This window comes from Hypanus sabinus, chromosome 6 (genome assembly GCF_030144855.1).
Source record: "Hypanus sabinus isolate sHypSab1 chromosome 6, sHypSab1.hap1, whole genome shotgun sequence".
Taxonomy (NCBI): domain Eukaryota; kingdom Metazoa; phylum Chordata; class Chondrichthyes; order Myliobatiformes; family Dasyatidae; genus Hypanus; species Hypanus sabinus.
The window spans coordinates 94,426,205-94,442,765 of record NC_082711.1 but is presented as its reverse complement, the minus strand read 5'-3'; the positions used below and the strand labels follow the sequence as shown (position 1 = coordinate 94,442,765).

At 42.1% G+C, this 16,561-nt stretch overlaps 1 long non-coding RNA gene across 1 annotated transcript in view; it reads right to left on the bottom strand.

Moving 5' to 3' along the window:
* Positions 1-16,561, bottom strand: part of LOC132395703 (uncharacterized) — an 85,109-nt gene that overhangs the window by 48,819 nt on the left and 19,729 nt on the right. The window contains exon 2 of the long non-coding RNA XR_009512718.1: positions 4,703-4,881. This is a non-coding gene — a long non-coding RNA (uncharacterized LOC132395703). The remainder of the gene's footprint in view (positions 1-4,702; positions 4,882-16,561) is intronic.

Sequence of the window (16,561 nt, the reverse complement as noted above, 5' to 3'; positions counted from 1 at the left end):
AGGCGCTCCAGACCAGTTCAGAAGCAGGTGAAAACCTGGCCAGCAGGTTTTCAAGACTTCAAGATTTCAAGACTCTTCAAGACTGCTTTGAGAACACTGACTGGCACACATTCAGGGAGGCTGCAACCGATGGCGACTCTACCAACTTAGAGGAGTACACGGCATCAGTGACTAGCTACGTCAGCAAGTGCATTCATGATGTTACTCTGTCCAAGACCATCACTATACGTGCCAACCAGTAGCCATGGATGACCGCAGAGGTGCGTGCGCTGCTGAGGTCCCGTGACTCCGCCTTCAGAGCAGGCGACAAGGCAGCTTTAACAACCGCGAGGGCCAAACTGTCCCGAGCCATCAGAAGGGAAAAGCGTGCACATGCCCAGCTAATCCAGTTACTTCCAGGATAGCAGTGACACGCGGCGCATGTGGAAGGGCATCCAGGACATCACCAATTACAAGACAACATCACCTGACTGTGCAGGTGATGCCTCCCTCCCAAATGCACTGAATAACTTCTAAGCCTGGTTTGAGGCAGAAAATGATGTGGCAGTGAGGAAGTCCACCCCTCCTACAAATGACCAGTTGCTGTGTCTCTCCATGGCCGACGTGAGAAGAACCCTGTGCAGGGTCAACCCACGGAAGGCTGCTGGACCAGACAACACCCCTGGTAGAGTGCTCAGAGGATGTGCAGACCAGCTAGCAGATGTTCTCACTGACATCTTCAACATCTCCCTGAGCAGCGCCACCGTTCCAATGTGCTTCAAGGCCATCACCATCGTCCCCGTGCCGAAGAAGTCTTCAGTGTCCTGCCTAAATGACTACCGTCCCGTTGCACTCACATCCATCATCATGAAGTGCTTCGAGAGGCTCGTCATGAGGCATATCAAGACCCTGCTGCCCCCCTCACTGGACCCCCTGCAGTTTGTGTACCGTCCCAACTGCTCAACAGATGATGCCATTGCCACAACCTCCACCTGGCCCTAACCCAACTGGACAAAAAAAGACACAAATGTTCGGATGCTGTTCATAGACTTCATTTCAGCATTCAGCACAATCATCCCTACTGGGCCTGAACACCTCCCTCTGCAACTGGATGCTAGACTTCCTGACTGGGAGACGTCAGTCAGTCCAGATCAGGAGCAGCATCTCCAACACCATCACACTGAGCACGGGGGCTCCCCAGGGTTGCATGCTCAGTCCACTGCTGTTCACTCTGCTGACCCACGACTGTGCTGCAACACACAGCTCGAACCATATCATCAAGTTCACCGATGACACGACCGTGGTGGGTCTCATCAGCAAGAACGACGAGTCAGCTTACAGAGAGGAGGTGCAGCAGCTAACAGACTGGTGCAGAGCCAACAACCTGTCTCTTAATGGGAACAAAACAAAAGAGATGGTTGTTGACTTCAGGAGGGCACAGAGCGACCATCAACGCTGAACATCGACGGCTCCTTGGTAAAGATCGTTAGGAGCACCAAATTTCTTGGTGTTCACCTGACGGAGAATCTCACCTGGTCCCTGAACACCAGCTCCATAGCAAAGAAAGCCCAGCAGCATCTCTACTTTTTGCAAAGGCTGAGGAAAGTCCATCTCCCACCCCCCCCATGCTCATCACATTCTACAGGGGTTGTATTGAGAATATCCTGAGTAGCTGCATCACTGCCTGGTTCGGAAATTGCACCATCCCGGATCGCAAGACCCTGCAGCGGATAGTGAAGTCAGCTGAGAAGATCATCGGGGTCTCTCTTCCCGCCATCACGGACATTTACACTACACGCTGCATCTGCAAAAGAAACAGCATTATGAAGGACCCCATGCACCCCTCATACAATCTCTTCTCCCTCCTGCAATCTGGGAAAAGGCTCCTAAGCATTCGGGCTCTCACGACCAAACTATATAACAGTTTCTTCCCCCAAGCGATCAGACTCCTCAATACCCAGAGCCTGGACTGACACCTTGTCCCACTGTCCTGTTTATTATTTATTGTAATGCCAGTACTGTTTTTTTGTGCACTTTATGCAGTCCAGTGTAGGTCTGTAGTCTAGTATAGCTTTCTCTGTGTTTTTTTTATTACGTAGTTCAGTCTAGCTTTTTGTACTGTGTCATGTAAACCATGGTCCTGAAGAACGTTGTCTCATTTTTACTATGCACTGTACCAGCAGTTATAGTGGAAATGACAATAAAAGTTGACTTGACTTGACTTGACTATGCAATTAGCCGTCTGCAAGAAATAGCAGATTGAATATTGCATACAATTATAAAGAAATTATACTTACCAATCTCAGCTTTATCAAACAGTTAGTAGGAAAAAGAAAAGGAAAAAGGGGCTGATTACAGTTAATCCTGTTGGAACCCATGTTGAAGTTGTCTTTAACTCACGCACTGGACCCATGGTTTGTGTGAATCCATACAATACCTTCTGAATGTCCCTTGAAACCCATCTCAAAACACCAGGCTCCCAATTGGGAGTATTGCTCCTTCCTCCTCGAAGCTAGCCGTTCATCTGTACGAAGCACCTTGTGCAACAGGGACGGCTTCCTCGGCCATCTTCCCTCCTGTCGTCTCCCAGCTTCTGCCAAAAAGACCTCGACCCACACCAGTGTCCATCACAATAACCTCTCCACCTCTAGAACCTTCTCCCAATTCCACCATCTTGACTGGCTGACACAACATTCCTAAGTTGAACAACATAGCCCCTTATCTTAGCTCAAACACAAACATGCTGGAAGCCAAACAGACTGCTCTTACAGAACTACTAAAATGAAATAACATGAAAAATCTTATCCAGGGCGTAACATAAGGAAAGATTGAACAGGTTAGACTGCATTCCTAACTTAACATTGAGGGGAGATTTGATAGAAGTATACAAAATTATGAGGGATATAGGTAGAGTAAGTGTAGGTCAGCATTTTCCTCTTAGGTTGGGTGGGACTACAATGAGAGGTCATGGGTTAAGAGTGAAAGGTTTAAGGGGAACATGAGGGGAAGCTCCTTCACTGAGAGGGCTTTGAGCGTGTGGAAAAAAACTGCCAGCACAAGCAGTACCTACAAGCTCAATTTCAATGTTTAAGATAATTTTGCTTAGGTACATGGAGGGCTATGGTCCGAGTGCAGGTCGAAGGGAGCAGGCAGCTTAAGTATTTGGTACGTACTAGATGGGCCTAAAGGCCTGTTTCTGTGCTGTACATTTATACAACATTGTCTCTAATCAGTATTGCCACCCCAGCTCCATTCTATCATCCTGCCCCCTTTTATCAGCCCACTTTATACACTAAGAACTGTTTCCATGAATATTATGCACCAGTCCTCATTACTTTTCACCTTATGACAAGTCGACCAACTACGTCTCTTTGCCTTAAAAGACTACAATGAGTTCAACATTCACAATGTTGAGATCTACCACACTTCTTTTAGTTAGAGCAGGACAGCTTTAACAGATGTCCTTACATTCACGCCAGGGCATAACTGTTTTTTCACAGCCTGGCTGTAATCAGTGCACAGCTGGTGTGCATTGTAAACATTAGGGTTTTGCACGCTAGCCAATGTATTTCACGTTGGCATGTGAGCCTTGCACATTTTCCAGTAGAGTAAAGAACACCAGTGAACAGCACAAATGGTCTGCACTTTCCAAAATTGTTCGATCTGATTAGAGATCTGAAGATTATATTTTCTGTAAATATTTCAAAACCTGTTCACCCATTTTACAGATTCACTGCTGACAGCTGGATCTTTTAAATCCATTTTTAAAAGGGATTTACAGCAATTAAAGGGAAACCTAAACTATTTGAAATGGATCTAATCCCTTTACATTTCTTCATATGTAATGTATTGCATTTATATTCTACTGCAGCTGGTGAATTTGCAAAAGAAATCACGTTAAAAATGTGATGTATGCCTATCAATAATCCCAAGGCTTCAAAGCAGTATGACGTCTGAAAATCTGGATAATAGCCAACTGGAAAAGTTACAGGATTACAACAGATTCTCTTGAGACCTCAGTGCATGAGCTGTACAGATCCAATTAACCCTGCTTTATTCTTTGTAGCCATTCTAGAAAATGTTGAAACAAAAAAAAAATCTTCTCAAAAGCTCAGATAGGTTTACGCCAGTCACAGAAGATACTTGAACCTTCTAAGTAGGAATTTCAAGTGCACTGGCAGGGTCATTTATTAGAAAAAATTCTCAGGTAAAGTCCAAGGTCACATATAAATAATAGTCATTTCATCAAGTTAGACAGAGTTAATTGGCATCACCTTTGGTGAAGGACGATACAAGCCTTTCAGAAGAGGGGAGAGGAAAGAAAAGAGTAGAAAATTAGTAAGAAGAAATACATAAACCACTGGGATCTTAATCATGCTGCTTCTGCAACATATGAGGGGAAGTGCTGGCTGGAATAAAAACATATCTCAAAGGTTCAAAGGTCCAATTTAATGCCAGAGAAATATATACAATATACATTCTGAAATGTATGCAAAGACACAGACTTGCAGACTTCACGTTTCATTCGACATTCGACCTAATAAGGGAGAAGGGGGTATCTCCATTTTTCCCAGCGAGTGGGCAGACATAACAAACAACTCGCTGGTTTACGATGTTAAAGTCCATTACGCCGCTTTTTCCAAGCTCTATTCCCAAAGCTCTCACAGATCTCAGGTCTTTGGACTCCACCAACGACACATGGATCTCCTGCCATGACACTGACCTTCAATCCACCCGTCTCCAGTGCCTCAAGATCTTAGACTTCCAAATCTGAACCGGACTCTCAGGACAAACCCTTGGCGTGCCGAACAACGGTCAGTACTGAAACCTCAAGAGCGGGTCCTGTTCCAGCAAAGAACCGCAGTCAGCATGTAACTCCAGGTCAGGGTCTTCGAAAGAGCACTGAAAGGGAAAAATAAAGACATTAAAGATGGAAATAGAGCTGTTTCAGAAGATGCAAGCAAAGGAGTCGCTGTATAGCACCATCTTAACTTCGCCTCAGAAAATACTGAAAGGAAAGTTAGTATCCCTCAACACTTAGAAAGCCATTGAATTTGATTTTTAAAAAGCACAGAAGCTGAAGATAAAATGATTTTAAAATGTAGAACAAGAAGAGAAAGAAAGGCCTATCAAGTGGTGCATGTGAGCTCAATTTCAACATTTGAGAAGTTTGGAGAGGTACATGGATAGTAGGGGTGTGGAGTGCTACGGTCCCGATGCAGATCAAAGGGAGTAGGCAGATTAAATGGTTTGGCAGGGATGAGATGAGTTGAAGGGCCTGTTTCTGTGCTGTACCTTTCTATGACTGTATCATAGGGTAGAAATCAGGAGAGATCAACTAAACAGGCAGGTGAGAATGAAAATGAGCCAAAGAAGCAAATGATCAATTTAAATTGTGGCAGTTATAACTATTACTTAAAATTGTTGAAATCACTCTTAAATCCCTAAGGGTGTAATATGCCTGGATGACAAATTAGACTTTTCTCAAATCCACAGTGGGGTTGTTGTTGATTGCCACTTTTCACATTATATGTTAATGATCTGGATGATGCAATCGATCGTTTTCCTGCCAAATCTGCAGATGAAACAAAAATAGGTGGAGGAGCAAGAAGTGTTGAGGAAGCAGGGATTCTGATAATGACTTGGACAGATTAGGAGAATAGGCAAAGAAGTGGCAGATGGAAAAGCATAGAGAAAAGGGGGTATGCAATCTGATAGAAGTAATAAAGGCATACACTATTTTATAAATAGGGAGATAATCCAGAAATCAGAGGTGCAAAGGGACTCAGGAGGCCTACTGCAGGATTCCTGAAGGTTAATTTACAGGTTGAGTCAGTGGTAAGGAAGGCAATTGGAATGCTAGCATGCATTGTGAGGACTAGAATATAAATCAAGGATGTAGTGCTGAGGTTTTCTAAAGCATTGGGCAGACCATATCTAGAGTATTGTGACTGCTTCTGGGCCCCATATCAAAGCAAGAATGTGCTGATGTTGGAGAGGGTCCAGGAAATGTCTACAAGAATAATCATGGGGCTGAAATGGTTAATATATGAGGAGTGTTTGATGGCTTTGGGTTTGCATTTGCTGGAGTTTAGAAGGTTGAAGGCGAGGATCTCATTGAAACCTGTTGAATATTGAAAGGCCTGATTGGACTGGATGTGCAGAAGGTGTTTCCAATAGTGGGACATTCTAGGGCCAGAGGGCACAGCCTTAGAATAAAAGGATGCCTCTTTGGAACAGAGATGCGAAGGAGGTTCTTTAGCCAGAGAGTGGTGGATATATTGAATTAATAATAACGGCTGTGGAGGCTAATTCACTGGGTGTATTTACAACAGATTCTTGATTAGTAAGGATACAGGGGTTTTGGGGAGAAAACAGGAGAATGGGGTTGATAGGGAAAAACAAATCAGGTATGATTGAATGGTGAAGCCCACTCAATATCTAATGTCCACCCCCCCCCCCCTTCCACCCCATCCTCTTTATACTGGCTATTTTCATTCTGAGTCCAGATGCAGTGGTTTGACTCAGAATGTCAACAGTTCCTTTCATCTCACAGATATTGTTAAACCCACTGAGTTTCACCAGCAGATTTTTATTTTGCCCCAGTCTATTCAATCTCTCGCTCAAGCAGCTCTCCATTCCAGGCAGCATCCTGGAAAATTTCTGCTGGAATCTTTCTAATGCTATCCAGTTGATGTTTTATCAGAAAAGAATGTTTGAGGTCCGGGATATTGAGAAGGAGGAAGGTAAAGAGGGCAAGTTTCAGATTAACTGCACTCATTATGGTAATGTGGGAAGAGGAGGTGGTCGTGACAGCGATGGTGAAATAGACCAGGTACCAACATGAGGGCTAACCCTTTAAAATGCTAAGAGGAAGAGGAAGATGGTAGTGGCATTATGCCAGTTTTGCCAGAAATTGTGACAAATGAACTGTTGTGCAATGGATGGCATCATTCTCTTTTTGGACTTTGCACATAAGCGAAACCAAACTTTTATTTGTTATACTGTACTTGTTTCAAATCCTAGAGCTATCTAGTTGGTATATCAGCATACGTTCGTTATCTTAATAAATCCAGAGTTTTGATTTGTAGTGCATGGTGAGTCCCAAGTGGCACTGGAACAAGTCATAGAGAAGTACACCACAGAAACAGGCCTTTCGGCCCATTTAGTCTATGCCAAAAACATATAAACTGCCTTCTCCCATTGGATAGATCACAAAACTATTTATTTCATTTCTTTTATGTCTTTCATATCTGTTTTTCCATCTTGAATGTGTTTCTGGAACAGTTGGAGCCTGTGACTTGCAGTTTGGAGATCATTTGGTGTTCCACTTCTGTTTGTTTTTTTTTGTGTGGGAGACAGGGTATTTTTGGGATTGATGATCTTGTTGCTATTCTTTTCTCTCTTGGTTATCTGGAGAAGATGAATTTCAGAGTTGCGTACTTTGATAATAAATGAACCTTTGACCTGCACAGGGACCATAGCCCTTCATATCCCTCTTATCCATGTACCTGTCCAAATTTCTCTTAAATAGTGAAATCAAGCTTGCATAGACCACTTGTGCTGGCAGCTCATTCCACACACTCTTGACCCTATGAGTGAAGAAGTTTCCCCTTAAATTCCCCTTAAACTTTCACCCTTAACCCATGACCTCTGGTTGTTGTCCCACCCAATCTCAGTGGAAAGAAACTGCTTGCATTTACCCTATCTATACCACTCATAATTTTGTTTACCTCTATCAAATCTCTTCTCAATCTTCTATGTTCTGAACAATACAGTCCTATAACGTATTCAATCTTCCCTTACAATTCTGATCCTCCAGACCCTGCAACCTTCTTGTAAACTTTTGGCAAACTTATTTTGAGCATCTGAAGCAACAAAGGTGATGTGAGTCTTTTCATTTTCCTTTTGTTGTCTCTCAGGATTTGGTGAGCTGAACAGAGTTTATCTGAGACAACAGAACAGTGTCTGCACCACAATATTGACTTGGTGTGACGTTAATAACATGTGACCTGAAACATGTTCTCATTGCTAATTTCTGCATGTCAAACTTGGTACAATGCATCAGAGAACACGATCTTCATTTCATCAGGCAAGCAAGAGCTTAATACAGCACTGTCAGCAAAGAGCAGATTCCAAGTCATGAGCTGGTGAGCTTCTCAATATATTGAAGTCACCTGGACTTAAACAACCTGCTTTTCATCTTGTTTAACCTGTGAGCCAGACTGATCATTTTGTAAAGCAGAATGGAGAAGAACAGAATGTTGCCAGAGCCAATAGGTGATTGATTCATTCCAGTGTTAATGCTGAATGTAGATAATATTTCATTCTTACACTCGATAAGAGCCTTCAATTAGGAAAGAACTTTTTGTAGGACAGCTAATATTCAACAGAATCCTGTTGATGTCCTCTCAGTTAACAGAAGGAGGGGAAGATAGAGAGGTGCCTCTTGTTCAGTTTTTCTCTTATATCAGGTACAGTGAGAAAAACATCAAGTGTGGCACATCCTACTTCCAATCTATACCAACTCCATAGTGTAAAAGGCTGATATTTTAAATTTCAAAATTGAAATTAATTCTCAAAATGTGTATGTAGGAAATACAATAACATCCATACAAATGTTTCTTTACATTCCTAATGTCTGTAAATCTAACATCTTATTTATAAGGCAGTAATGCCTCTTATGGCATTGAGAGGCTGTTACACAGGATGCAACACCTCAGTGTCCAGTGGCAGGAGGACTCGAGAGCGCAGGTGTTCTCTTGAAACCTTTGCTTTGGCTGCACAGTTTTCGGTGCATCCCTTAACATATGTTCCTGCAGCCTGGGACATGGCAGTCAGCAGCATTCACATAAGGCCAAAAAATTAAATGGATGCTTTTTTTTAAAGCAGGGTTCTTCCAGAGGTGATAGTGAAGAAAAACTTGTAGACATATCAATGCATTACATATAAATTTTAATTCCAAAATATGAAACCTTTTCTGTACATTGCAGAGACAGGCTTACATGACATTCAAATGAGGCAAGATAAAAGAGTTTAAATACAATTACTGTCCTTTTAAATCGTCACTAATTAATTTAACTTGAATGAGCAATTTGTTAATCATTGAAGTCAATCAAATGAAGGAACCTCAATACTTGGAGATGTATACTGGAGTAGTAATGTCAGGAAGGTATGCAAAATGTTGCGGACTTTGAGCAATTGAATCTTTGCAGCAGCTGTGCATTAATGGCATTTGTAAATAGTGCCAAGGATGATTTGTCTGGGTGTTGGACCCCTAGGTTTTCCTCCCCCTTTCCAAGGTGCATTGCCATTAATGGTAATAACCTGGTAATTATACAGTGTTTACTTAAGTGTATTACTGTTGTGCTGCTGTGATGTCCTGCAGTATTACAATGGAAACAGCCTTCACTGTCATTCCTGATTTAAAGACTACTTTAGCATTTAGAAACAAGAGAAAATCTGCAAATGCTGGAAATCCAAGCAACAGGTCCAAAAATGCTCGAGGAACTCAGCAAGCCAGGCAGCATCTATGGAAATGAGTACAGTCAGTGTTTTGGGCCGAGAACTTTCATCAGGGCATGTCTTTGTGAAGTTGAGTACAAATCATAGTTCAAAACAGGAAACATTAAAACTGTAGAGTGAGTGTTGCAATGCATCTTAACACACACACAACAATCAATTTGGTTTCGTCAATGTGAAGATTGCTTCTAAATCTTGACATTTCTTTTGTCATCTATCTCCTTTCCTTTTCTGATGGCAGCAATTTTGCTGTGGGAGTTGCAGTTACTGGGCACCTACTAATATTTTACCTAAATGGCCATTAATGCACAAGGCTTAACAGCGAATGTTAAGCAAGCTTTTCAAATGCAAACCTAATGCCCTGATCAGAATTCCATACATCAAAAGATCCCAAGCAATTTTTACCTTTTAGTGGATAAAAGGTTTCTAACAATTTGTCTTGTATAATAGTGAATAGGGACTGAAAGTACAACCTCAGAAAACAAGCTTACTGAAATAACAGTTCCCTCTTAACATGACGAGAGCTTTCCATGAATGTCATTCTACAAGTAGTTGAAATAAGTGGATCTGAATTGAGCATATAAATCCTCATAGAAAAGAGAAGCATTTGAAACAAACACCACATAAATTGAAAGAATACCAAGACCTGGAATAAGCCCTGGGCCTCAATACTTACTTGGGCAATTGGATCACTGATTTCCTTTCTTGCCGACCCCAGTCAGTTTGGATTGTCAGATTGGTAAGTCTGCGTGCTTAGCCCTCTGCTCTACTTGGTTTATGTTTATGACTGTGAGACCACACACAGTTCCAATGCCATTTTTAAATACCCTGATGTCATTGGCCATATCAGAGGTGGCGACAAATCAGCACATTGCAGGGACATTGAAAATATAGCTGAGTAATTTTACTTCCCATTCAATGTTAGCAAGGCCAAGGAGATGATTATTGATTTCAGGAGGAGGAAATCAGAGGTCCATGAGCCAACCCACATTAGGGGATTGGAGATAGAGAGGGTCAGTAACTTTAAATTCCTTGATGTTATCTTTTCAGAGGATCTGTCCTGGGTAAGTGCCATTATGAAAAAAGCATAGCAGTGCCTCTTTCTTAAAAGTTTGTGAAGATTCAACACATCTAAAACTTTGACAAACTTCTATAGCTGTATGGTGGAGAGTATGTTGACTAGTTGCATCACAGCCTGGAATGGAAACACCAATGCCCTTTTCTTGTTCCATTCATTATTTGCATGGTTTGTTGTTTTTCCACACATTGGTTGTTTATCTGTCCTGTTAGGAACAGTCTTTCATTGATTCTACAATGTTCCTTGTACTTACTGTGATTGCCCACAAGAAAATAAATCACAGGTGTGTATTTGATGACATATATATGCAAGCTTTGATAATAAATTTCCTTTGAACTTTTGAAACTTAGTGCTGCAGCACAGTGAATCAGAATCAGATTATCACTGACATGCAGTATGTAGTGATGTTATTTTGTAAGAGCAATGCAGTGCAAGGGATCAAAATGACTAAACTAGATAAATCACGCAGAAGAGGAACTAGCAAGGTAGCGTTCATGGATAATTCAGGTGGAGGGGAAGAAGCTGTTGCTAAAATGTTGAGTGTTCAGGCTCCTGAACCTCCTCCCTGATGGTACTAATGAGAATTCTTTATTATATTTTATTTACTGATACAACACCACCTAGGCCCTCCCAGCCCTTCAAGTCACACTACCCCTACAATCCCCAACAAACCTGATTTAACCCTAACCGAGGCAACTTACAAAGACCAATTAACCTACCCGGTATGTCTTTGGAGTGTGGGAAGAAAGCAGAGAATATGGGGAAAACCCATGCATTCCACGGAGAGGATGCACAGACATGCCTTTCAGAACAGTGCTGGAATTTAACTCCAAACTCCAGAACGCCCCGAGCTGTAATCATTGCTACAATAGAAGAGTGCATGTCCCAGAGGGTAAGTGTCATTACTGATCGATGCCACCTTCTTGAGGCACTGCCTTTTGAAAATGTCCTTGGTAACAAGGGGGATTGTGCCTGTGATGGAGCTGACTGAGTTACAACCCTATGCAGCCACTTTTGATTCTGCACTTTGAAGCCTTCATAGCAGGCGGTGAGAAAACTGGTGAGTTTACAAATTTCACATCATATGCCCATGATAATAAACTTCATTTTGAAATTGCTCCTCACCATACATCCGTAGATATTTGCTGGAGTCTTTTTTGACATACCACACCGCCACAAACTTCTAAATGAAGTAGAGTTGGTGGTGTGCCTTATTTGTGACAACATTAATGTGAGGGTCCCAGGGTAGACCCTCTTGTCCCATCTGTACAGTTTGCTTTAGTTAACTCTTTGAGCTAATAATCCTAGACAATGCTCGGCGAGTGGTGCTGTGTTTTGGATTGCTGAAAGTCACATTGGAACTTGAAGGTAATGATGTTTTTACAAAGCTAAGACAGAAATTTCAGGATTTTGACCCAGTCAGGCAGACAGGCTCAACCATACTTTGTATCTTTCATTATCTATGGGTAAAAGCAATGAAATAAGAGTTGGAGTAGGTTATCAAAATCTTGCCCCACCTTAGTGCCACATTTCTGCTTTCTTTCTATACCTTTTGAACCTTTAACATCAAGAAATATATTTGCTTCCTCCTTTAGTGATGGCTGCCATTGCCCATTGCTTTACCCTCTCTACCCTCATGACTGTGCGGCTAGACTTATCTCAAACACCATCCATTAAATCACAGAATTTCAGATGGGAATGGGAGACTTACATGAATGAAATAAATAGGCTAGTTGAGTGGTGTTACAATAACAATCTTGCATTTGACGTCAACATAACCAAGGAACTGACTGTGGACTTCAAGACAGAGAAGTCAAAGGAACACACACCAGTCCTCATTGAGGGATCAGCAGTGAAAAGAGTGAGCAGCTTCAGGTTCCTGAGTGTCAACATCTCAGAGGATCTATTCTAGGCCCAACACATTAATTTGATCATGAAGAATGCACACCAGGATCTCTACTTCATAAGGAATTTGAGGAAGTTTGGTATGTCACCAAAGTCTCCGGCAAACTTCTGCAGATCTATTGTGAATTGCATTCTGACTGGTTGCATTTCAAGCTGGTATAGAGGCTCAATGAACAGGATTGCAAGAAGTTGAAGACGGCTATAGACCCAGCCAGCTCATAACAGGCACAATCCTCTCCACTACTGAGGACATTTTTAGGAAACAGAGCCTGTAAAACTTGGCATCCATCATTATCTGGGACTTCACCACCTGGGACATGTCCTCTTTGCATTACTACCATTAGGGAGAAGGCACAGGAGCCTCAAGACACACACTCAAATAAGAGAAAATCAGCAGATGTTGGTAATCAAAGTAATACACACAAAGCACTGGAGGAACTCAGCAGGCCAGGCAGCTTCTATGGAAAAGAGTAAACAGTCGATGTTATGGGCCAAGACCCTTCAGTAGGATTGGAGAAAAATAGATTAGAAGTCAGAATAAGATGGGGGGGAGGAGAGGAAGAAGTACAGGGTAGTAGTTGATTGGTGAAACCAGGGAAGGGGGACGGATGAAGTAAAGAGCTCGAAAGTCGATTGGTGAAAGAGATAAAGGTTTGGAGAGGGGGAATCTGATAGGAGAGGACAGAATGAAGAAGGGGAAGGGGGAGGAGCACCAGAGGGAGGTAATGGGTGGGTAAGGAGATAAGGTGAGAGAGGAAATGGGAATGGAGAATGGTGGGGGGTTGGGGGGAAGGGCAATTACCAGAAGTTTGAGAAATCAATGTACATGCCATCAGGTTGGAGGTTACCCAGATGGAATATAAGGTGTTGCTCCTCCAAGCTGAGTGTGGCCTAATCACAGCAATAGGGGAGGCCGTGGACTGGACTGATGTGTCGGAATGGCAGTGAGAAGTATAATTGAAATGGAAGCCACCAAGAGATCCCACTTTTTCTGGTGGGCGGAACATAGGTGCCCACACTCAAGTGTTTGAACAGCTTCTTCCCCTCCACCATCAGATTTGCTGGACAGTCTATGACCCATGAATACTGCAATACTTGTCTTTTGCATTCGTACTTGAATTTTGCAACAAAATATTTTTTATTGTACTGCTGCTGCAAAACAACCAAATCCACACCTGTCAATGATAATAAACCTGATTCTGATTCTTCTTTGGGGGAGTTGTCACCTTTTGGGTGAAGAAATCTCTGCTGATCTCATTTCCAAATAGCATACACCATACCCTGAGGCAATCACAGCTGGATCAGGATTCCTCAACCACTGGGAGTTCCACCCTGTATTCAGTTTTATTAAAATCACACAGCTTTTCATAAGATCCCTTCTCATTTTATTAAAGTCCCTGTGAACGTATGTCTTCCCATTCACATTGGCAAAATAAATCTCTCCACAAAGAGACAAAGTTTGCACACAACTTTACACTTGGGGTCTCACCAAAGCCTTGAACTTTTGCAACAACAAATAGCTTCTTCCTCTCTGCCATCAGATTTCTGAACAGGTCACAAACTCAGAACAAAGCAGCAAAACCCTAATCTCTGCATTTTAACAACACTATGACTACTTTGGTTCCAGTTGTTCTCTTTCTTGTAAAAATTGTATATCGTCTATACTTGCCTGAGTATGCTGTGTGCCCATGATGTTGTTGCAAGTCTATCATTACGTGTATGCATACATATTTATTGAGATTCAGCATTGATTAAACCCTTCCAGACTTTCGAGCCATATCACCCAGCAACCCCTGATCTAACCCAAGCGTAACCATGGGACAATTTACAATGACCAACTAACATACCAACTGGTACGTCTTTTGAATGTGGGAGGAAGCAAGAGCACCTGGAGGAAATCCACGTGGTAACAGGGAGAATGTACAGACAATATTGAACCCTGATCACTGACTGCAAAGCCTTGTGCTAACCACTATGCTACTGCGCTACTCCAAGACCACATTATTCCAAGACTTCATTATTCCTTTCTTTTTGAAATATGTATTTTTTATAATTTAAATTATTTTATGTCTTTGCACTATATTACTGCATTAAAACAAATTTCATATCATTGCAGTGATAATAAATCTGATTCTGTTTCAAGATATCCTTGCTCTTGCACTCAAATGTTCTTACATTGAAGGCCCACATACCAGATCCCTACAAATATTTTATACAGTGAAATTTAAGTGACTACTAGTCAAGTATATGGAGGAATTTAAGGTGGAGGGTTATATGGGAAGCAGAGTTTAAAGGTTGGCACAACAATGTGGGCCGAAGGGCCTGCGTTGTGCTGTACTATTCTATGTTCTATGTTCTAATATATTTTTGGTTCTGTTATGTAGGAAATGCAGCAGCTGCTTTGCACAACACAAAGTTCCACAAAATAAAAAAAAAACAATGTAATCACGATGAGATAATCTCTTTTTAATAATAAAGGCTCTGGGAGAAAATTTTGTCAAAGCACAAGAAGATCATATGATTTTTCATGCCCACTCAAGAAAGCAAACAAAATGTTGATTCAACATCTCACCCATAGAACGGAACTCAGGACTTTTTTTCCTGGAGGCTGAGATGACGTGATAGAGGCACAAATAAATTAGGCAGCCAGTGTCTGTTTCCCATAGTAAGTGTATCTATAACTGGAGAGCATGGGTTAAGATGAAGGGAGGATGAGGGGCATATTTTCTACACAAAGAGTCGTTGGTAACTTGGAATGATCTGTCAGAGGATGTTGAAGCAGAGACAGAAACAGTTGAGGCATCTGGGCAGGCATTTGAACGAGCAAGCCACAAAAGGACACAAAATTAGTGGGATTGGTATTGATAGACTTGATGATGAGCATGGACACAAAGTCTGAAGGGCTTGTTTCTAAACTGTACAACTCACAAATCATCAGCAAATAATTTGAGTACACACATATGTTTGGGAAATACACGGAGATGTTATAAAAGCATAATGACCTGCCTACTTTCTGTAAGTGTATCATAGATAATATACTTTCGATGGCAACTTTATTAGGTTCACTGGTACATCTACTCATTAATGCAAATAGCTAATCAGCCAATCATGTGACTGCAAATCAATGCATAAAAACATGCAGGCATGGTCAAGGTACAGACCAAACATCATTATCAGAATCAGAATCAGACTTTAATCGCCAAGTACCCTGTACACACACAAGGAATTTACTTCCGGCAGATGTTGTCTCTCTGCTCATAACAATAATAATGATAAATATAAATGAAAATATAGATTATACATACAAGTAGCGCAATCCAAGTAATAGTTAGCCGACAGTTAACCGGCAGTTAACTGTTCAGCAAAGTGACCGCAGTAGGGAAAAAACTTCTCCAGTGCTTATTAGTCTTAGTCTGGAGGGATCTGAAGCGCCTACCAGACGGAAGCAGTTCAAAACAGTCCGTGCGCAGGATGGGAGGAGTCCTTTATGATGTTCCCTGCCCTCTTCTTCAACCTGGAAGAGTACAGGTCCACAATAGAGGGCAGGGAGGCTCCAATGATGCGCTCGGCAGTCCTCACTGTGCGCTGTAGTCTGGTTCTATCCTGCTTGGTGGCGGCTTCAAACCACACAGTGATGGAGGTGCACAGGACAGACTCAATGACTGCAGTATAGAACTGCAGCAGCAATTCCTAAGGCAGTCTATATTTCCTCAAGAGCCGCAGGAAGTGTGACCCAAGTGACTTTGATAGTTGGTGCCAGACAGGGTGGCTTACACATTTCAGAAACTGCTGATCTCCTGGGATTTTCATCCACCTTGCAGAGAAAGGTGTAAAAAAATGGGGGAAAAAAACATCCAATGAGTGGCAGTTCTGTGGGTGAAAATGCCTTGTTAATGAAAGAGGTCAGAGGAGAATGACCAGACTGGTTCAAGCTGACAGAAAGGTGACAGCAACTCAAATAACTATGCATTACAACAGTGGTGAGCAGGAGAGCATCTCTGAATGCACAACACATCGATCCTTGACATGCACGGGCTACAGTAGCAGAAGACCACAAACATACACTCACTGGCCATT